The sequence below is a fragment of the Sciurus vulgaris genome, assembly GCF_902686455.1.
Source record: "Sciurus vulgaris genome assembly, chromosome: 11".
Classification (NCBI taxonomy): Eukaryota; Metazoa; Chordata; class Mammalia; order Rodentia; family Sciuridae; genus Sciurus; species Sciurus vulgaris.
In genome coordinates this window covers 90624877-90632430 of record NC_136472.1, presented here as the reverse complement: position 1 = coordinate 90632430, position 7554 = coordinate 90624877, and the positions used below count along the sequence as shown (strand labels likewise).

Sequence of the window (7554 nt, the reverse complement as noted above, 5' to 3'; positions counted from 1 at the left end):
TACCAGGAGTCTTCACAGAGTCCTGGGCACTTTTTGGAGTAGGAACCAGAGCCAGAGCTGATAGTGCAGCTGGAGTTGCAGCCTGAGTCTTGGCTTGGGAATGGGCTTGGGCTTCAGCTTTAGGGGGCAAAGCATAGGACCTCTGGTCATGTGGGCACGAGCACGCTTCCCGAGCTTGGGGTGGGCAAGGAAGGCAAGGCGACCAAGCTTGTAGCTGGCACCCTTTGGCACCTTGGGCTTAACCTCAATGGGCTTTATGATGGCCTTGATAACCTCAGCTAGTGCACTCATGGTCTTGGCATTGTTTGCTTGCATTGGTTTCCGGCCCTTCTTGTTGCACTTCTTAGAAAAATGCATATTTCTCAGGAACTTGGGGTCTACCCCCTTAAGAGCTTCATATCTTTGTGTCCGGGTTTCTTGATGCCATTTCTGTGCCATTTTGAAGTCTGGTTGTGCACGGTGTGGTTCTTGGACTTGGCCATGTCCGCACAGTAAGCCTCTGTTCCCGGAGCGGGGGAGACTGGGAGAGGAAGCACGGATTCCGGCAGATTTAACATTGTTTTGTAAGTCATGAAGACGATTCTTTCTGAAGACACTTATGAGTGGACTTAATTATGAGCATCATCTTTTCCCTCTCTTAGCTGAGCGATGCAGGGCCAGGGGAAGAGTCATGGGAGAGGGGAGTAAGTCAGATGGGTAAGGGGAGCAGGAATGAGAAAGAAAGGCATCATCACTGTGGGCAGGGTCTTACATAGTCACTAATAGATCAGACAGTTTTTATAAAGCCCCCTGTCAATGTTTAGTTCCATGCTCAATGCTAAGGAGAATTCAAGGAACAATAGAATTCATGTCATTTGTCAGTAGCTTATAATTTGCTTACACTCATTAGAAATACACACACTGAAGCTGAAGAGATAGCTCCTCTTGGAGAGCGCTCACCTAGCATGTGCAAGAAATACACACACTGAACACTATTAAAACCAATGTGCACTGGAAGGTAGACACAGAGTAGTAAGTGAAAAGAGATTTTAGGGGAAAGTATAGTGAGTCAGGTCTTGAATGGGTCTTTTTCCAACTTTTCTTTCTCTTGCCTTCTCTACCCTTAACAATGGCACCTAGAGTGCGCCTATTGCTCCAAAAATCTCCTGCCCATATTTCAATTTTTCAGTATTTTTTTACTATTCTTTATTGGATATATTTACATTTTTGCACATGAACTGCTTCTATCACCATAAAGTTACATCTTGAATATGACAAGGGACACCAGCATCTGATAAAGGGCCTAAGTGCAAGTCAACAGATGGATCCAGATGGAATTCCGGCCAAGCCAGCTGTGAAACAGTAGAGCAACTAGTTGACCCTAAAGAGCATAAGTCCATGTAGTCTTGGATTTCCCAAGGAGGACCCCCTTGGTGCCCATGGAGGAAGCAGGAGACAGAGGGCCAGAGCTGTGACTCAGCTTGAGAACCAAGGTGGAATACTCCCTGACCTGCCTCCAACTAGAAATCTGGGCCAGATTAAAAGAAACCACAGGGATTAATTCATGTCATCACTACAACCTGGCTTCTCCACACCTCAAAAGAGATGGGCCCCTAGTCCCCTTTTTTCTGGAAGAACAATAGGAGGCACATTGCAGTGCTTCTGTGTGCTAGGTCCATCCTAAAAAGCTTTAGACTTCCCATTCCATGCAGAGCCCCTGCCGAGTGCTGGAGCCCGGCTACCACCCTCCCACAGATCTAACAGGAGGGGTCAGGGTCCCCTCTTGTCAACTCTACATAGCCTTGTTACACATTTCTCTCTGCTCTCCTAGAAATAGATGATTGATATGATTACTAAAAAATTATTAGTAGTATATTTTATTAGTTATAATTAATGTTATCAAAAATCATCATATATACTTATATTACAGTCAAAGCAAATGATGTAAACTTGACTAATTGCTTCATTAAGAACCCTTGTAGGGTAATGGATTTGTCCATGAGCCCTCAGGAAATAGAAATGTAGTTTCTCAGGCATAATATTTTTGTATTTGTAAAATTTAAAACCTCTGCTCTGCTGCTCTTGTCATAATTCTCCTGGCCTTCCCAGGATTCTACCTTCTCTAAGACGTAGGCTCCCTCTAATGGTCACATGAGTTAGGAAGGAGTTCCTCATGAACACCCAGAAATCAAGTGTAATCTACCTCCTTTCAGGACGTGAACAGAACTTTTACTCGGGAGTACTGGAGCTTGAAAAGGTCAAGTTCACTTCAAACTTGTCTTGACTAACTTTGAAAAAGCAAAAATATTATTATTATTATTGTTATTGTTGTTGTCGTTTCGTACCAAGGATTCAACCACTAAGCTACATCCCTAGCCGTCTTTATTTTTTATTTTGAGACAGGGTCTCACTAAGTTGCTCAGGGCTTCACCAAGTTGCTGAGGCTGACTTTGAACTTGTGATCCTCCTGCTTCAGCCTCCTGAGCCACTGGGATTAGCAAAACTAATTTTTCAATAGAAACTGCTGTTTCTCAAGTAAAGACTATGCATCAGGCATCATAACAATTGCATTATTTATTGTCATAGCAATCATCAAGACAACTATGATCACTTCCATTTTACAGATGATAAAATTGAGGATGAGAGAGGGTAAAGGGTTAGTTTGCCCATCTAAATGACAAATTAGAACACATTTCACTGATCCTAATGCCTGTCTTATTTTCACCATACCTTCTTTTTTATGGGTTCTTTTAGTTATAAATAACAGTAGAATTCATTTAGACATAATTATACAAGCATGAAATATATCTTATTCTAATTCAGACCCAAGTACCTCTCCTTCCCCTTCTCTTTCCCTTCCCCCTTCTCCCTTTCCTCTATTGATCTTTCTGCCATTTACCCATAGTTGATTTTTTTTTAACTTCTGTGTATGTACATGATGGTGAGGTTCACAGTGGTATATTGATATATGAACATAGGAAAGTAATGGTTGTTTATTCCAGTGTCTTTACTATTCCTATCCCCCTCCATTCCCTTCATTCCCCTTTGTCTAGTCTACTGAACTTCTATTCTCCCCGACTCCTAATTGTGTGTTAGCTTCCAAATATCAGAGAAAACATTCAACCTTTGTTTGGAAGGGATTGGCTTATTTCACTTAGCATGGTATTCTCTGGGTCCATCCATCCACCCACAAATGTCTTAAAGTCATTCTTCTTAATAGCTAAGTAATACTCCATTGTGTATACATACCACAATTTCTTTATCCATTCATCTGTTGAAGGGCACCTAGGTTGGCTCCACAAGCTTGGTATTGTGAATTGAGCTGCTATAATATAAACATTGATATGACTGCATCACAGTAGTATGCTGATTTTGAATCCTCTGAATATAAATAGAGGAGTGGGATTTCTGGGTCAAATGGTGGTAGCAAAAACAAGTTTTAAAAACACACATGAATACTGTGTTTCAATAACTTCATTAGAGACACTGAAGTGATAAGACTTTCATTTTTTTTCCAGAAGAGCACAAAAATTACAGAACATTGGACACATCTACCAGAGGTGTGAGAACCTATGGTTCATTTAGTTCAGTGGCTGCACCCGATCTTCAGTTCCCTCTACACACCCTTGAGTCCTAGTCAAGGACAAAACAAACATGACAGTTGTTCACGGGGCAAAATTAGAGAGAAATTTCCTGTCATTGTATAAATTCTTAATTTCCTATTTAATTATCCAGTTTATTAAAGGCAGAAGAATCATACATTATAGTTTGTGCTTAAAAATCTAAAATAGTGGTTCATGGGAAGGGAGATGGAGGGGTCATGGGGAGTGCAAACACTCAGCATCCAGTACTGCGGTCTGCTGGGGCTCCATCCGCGCTGTGCAGCCTGAGCATGCTGCACCACCTGGAGGTGCCCCTGGGCACCTGAAGGACAGCTCCGTCTCTGTCTCCACCTACAACCCAATGGCACACAAGGAGGATCTTAGCAGTAACATATCTTGGTTGAACTGAGAAAAGAATACCAAGACATAGAAAATTAAGACCAAATTCAAGAAATAGTCACCTTGATTTCATGTAACAATGTGTGGTATCTGTTGTGCTGTAAGATTTTCTGTTGAGCATTTCAGCAAAGATATCAAAGAAGATTTATTATATGATCTTAAGCAATCAAGACCCAATTGTGGTAAACAGCTGTTAAAATATAACGTTAACCAGGTGCAGTGTTGCACGCCTATCGTCCCAGCAGCTTGGGAGGCTGAGGCAAGAGGATCACAAGTTCAAAGCCAGCCTCAGCAAAAAGCAAGGCACTAAGCAACTCAGTGAGACCCCGTTTCTAAATAAAATACAAAATAGGGCTGGAGATGTGACTCAGTGGTCAAGTGCCCCTGAGTTCAATCCCTGATACTCAGCCCCTCCAAAAATAAAATGTTCACTACTAATGTTTTCTTGTCATGTCCTTCACTTGAAAGGTGTTTAAACTGCCCAGCCTAAGGAAGAGGAGAGAGGTAATGTGTTCCTATGGAATGGAGAAGTCCTTAGTGGAATAAAGGCTGAAGTCAAAGAGAATGATACTCAAATTATGTTTAATTATCTTTCTTCTTATAAAGATGAATCTGATGTTTTATCACTCTTCTCAGAATTTAAGGTCCTTGGTCTTTTTGCGTATTATTAAGCATCCAGTCATTACTCATGGTTTGGTAGGAATTTTTTTATTTTGGTCAGCATAACTTGCTTTGGCATTTTAGCACTTTGGGCAAGAATTTATGCTTCTCTTCAGTGCACCCAAAACTCCTCAGTGGCAATCAGTGGCAAGAAGTTCCAGCATCTGGAATTTTAGAATTGACCTCAAATTCACTTCTAGATATGTAATTTTAAAATTGCATCTTTGGAAATGTGTTTCTAAGGAGAATGTCACTGAAGAATGTTAATAATAACCTGACTCCAGTTTTTCAGCAACTTACCAATATTCGCGGTAGAAGGAGCAAATGAAGCCAAACTTGTTCCTTTAGATATGACGTTACCACCAGCTCCATTGGAAACACTGCAGAAGTTTTTCCAGCATACCATCTACAAAAGAGACACGTCAGGTCTTTCTTAGAGATGGACACATAAAAAATGTAGTTCAGTAGTTCATTGATGTCTTGCAGTCAAGAGAGTGTCTAATATTTACCTGGAAACAAAAACTTGGCACCAAGTGAGGTTTCAAAAACTTGGAAAATAAATGTTGCAATCCTGTTTTCTGGAAGCCTTAATTCCATGGTGATTGCAATCCTTGCTGATCATCATGTTCCTTTATATGAAACAATCAACCTTCTTAATGTAGCTTTCATGAATAAAGATAAGGCCTTACCAACTAGTTTAATTTAAAAAAAAAAAAGAATGAACAGAAAAATCACTGTGGAAACCTTCTGAAGAATTCTCTAAGATTGTTGCTGCTGCTATTGCTGAAAATCCCAATGATAATGTACCACAGAATCATAGGAAAAGCAGAACTAAAGGAACTACGAGCTGTTAATCCTCTTCTTATTTGAAGTTTCATTGAAATTATTTCTCTAGAATTGCAAAAACTAAAAAGAACTCAAATATGTTCAGCCTTTGGATACAGTTTTGTATGACAACATTGGCCATTCAATCTGGTTTGCTTCTAGAGGACGGATTGGTTAGTGACCCAGGATGAAGTGATATCATATCATAGCAGTGAAAAAGGTTATTCTCCCTGGAAGTTGCAGATGAGCAACTTTCAGGTTATTATCATCATGTCCACTTTCAGACACTTGAATTGGAAGGATTCAGTAAGGAAATAGCAATGGAATTGGGTTGAATTTCTTCTAGAAACCTTGGTTGTGTTGGCACACTTATTGCTGATCATTGGAAAAGAAGCAAGATTTCCTTTCCTGAATGAAAATGCTGTCTCTGTTCCAAATTCCCTACCAGTTTGAGAAAAGGTAAATTTGATTTCACCCTGTGGAATTGGTGAAAAACTAATTTTGCATCTTGCAGCTGTGGGTCTTGGTCTTATAATCTCCGCTCTTCTGCCAGAACAGGCTATGCAATTTGGATACAGAATTGCAAAAATGGGGAAAAAATTAAAAAGCATCTGATAAATGTGGTAGGCTCCAAACCATTTCCTTAGAAAATCTTTCTAAAAAGGATATTAAATATAATGTCACAATTCCAATGTAATAATATTTTCTGAGTGATAATTACATAAAAATAAAATCACCTGCCACTTTATTATTGTTTAAAAATCTAAGAGTAACTAATAAAAGCAAAGTTGCTATTTCTGAAGTATTGGGTCTCCAGTACTGGTTCTGAAAATGATTCAACAGGACTGCTGTTTAAACATGAAGAACTGTATACATGTTTGTCTCAGCTGCTTCCCAGAAATAAGTTTAAAAGATAAAAGGAGAGGAGATGAGATCACAGATTACAATGATATAAATATATTTGGGGAAGATGGAAAGCAAATAGAAATGTGGGAGTCAGTCCACAGGGGAAGAACTGTACTCTAAATACCTGCAGAGGAGACACCAGTGTGAATATCATGATCCAGCCACATACCTTGGAAAGGCTCATGAACTAGAGTGATCTGGTTAAAAGGCAGGATCAGGGATAGAGCTGAGATCTTCTTGAGGTTCTCCTGGATGGCAGCATCCAGCCAGCAGACCAGAGAAAAAAGAGGGTGAAGAATCATCTGTAAGGAGGTGCAATGGGTCGGGTCTGGAGGGAGCACACATCAATCACATCAACCTGTGTCCTACAGGCCAGAATTTAATCCCATGGCTGCACCTTCCTGCAAGGGCGGTAGGAAAGGAATTAAAAAGTCCAGGCAATGAATATATCACTTGCATATATTCACTATTCCTTCTCAGTGCTCTAGCAGGGGATGCTCACTGAATTCTAGAAGCATAAAACATCACTCCTTGGGGAGCTTATTCTTCATGTTTAATCTTAATATCACATAGTGTTCATGTCAGGCATGGTTTTGAGTACTTCACATACATAATCTCATCTAATCCTCACAATAACTCTGTAAAGTAGATATTATTATCATCCCCACTTTACAGATGAGAAAACTGAAGCCCAGAGAAGCTAACAAATCCTGATCATAGCAATTAAGTGGCCAACCTGAGATGCAAAATCATCAATCCAGGTGCAAAGTCCATGCTCAACATAAATGCCACCACCCAAAATTGACCCTATAAAGAAGGCATAGGAATGCCCTCTAAGTTGTCTCAAGTAAGGAGGAAGCAGGTATTTAATATGGTTCTTGGGAGTTGTGCTGATATTCATGGCTTTAGGTGGTGCAGTAACCATTTCCAGTTTGAACCTTAACCAGGAAGTTTCTTCTCTGGCCATCCCTCCCACAACAGCAGTGAATGCTATCATTGATGCCAGTCACTCTGACTAAAGAGCTACCTTCCTGGAGCCATGGTCAGGCTACAGCAGCATGCCAGGCACACTGGGGAAAGCTGGCCCCCTTGTTGATGCTCTGGACAAAGGTGATCGTAAACAATTCCTCAGAAAGCACTATTAAGGACTTAGTTGTCAGCACTACCAAGCATGATACAAGTG

General features: G+C 40.4%; 1 pseudogene across 1 annotated transcript; it reads left to right on the top strand.

Annotated features, from left to right (window-relative positions):
* Positions 1 to 480: 480 nt before the first annotated feature.
* Positions 481 to 6162, top strand: LOC306638573 (asparagine synthetase domain-containing protein 1-like; annotated as a pseudogene). The gene is made up of 2 exons: positions 481 to 491; positions 4933 to 6162. The product of its transcript is annotated as an asparagine synthetase domain-containing protein 1-like (transcript).
* Positions 6163 to 7554: the final 1392 nt, after the last annotated feature.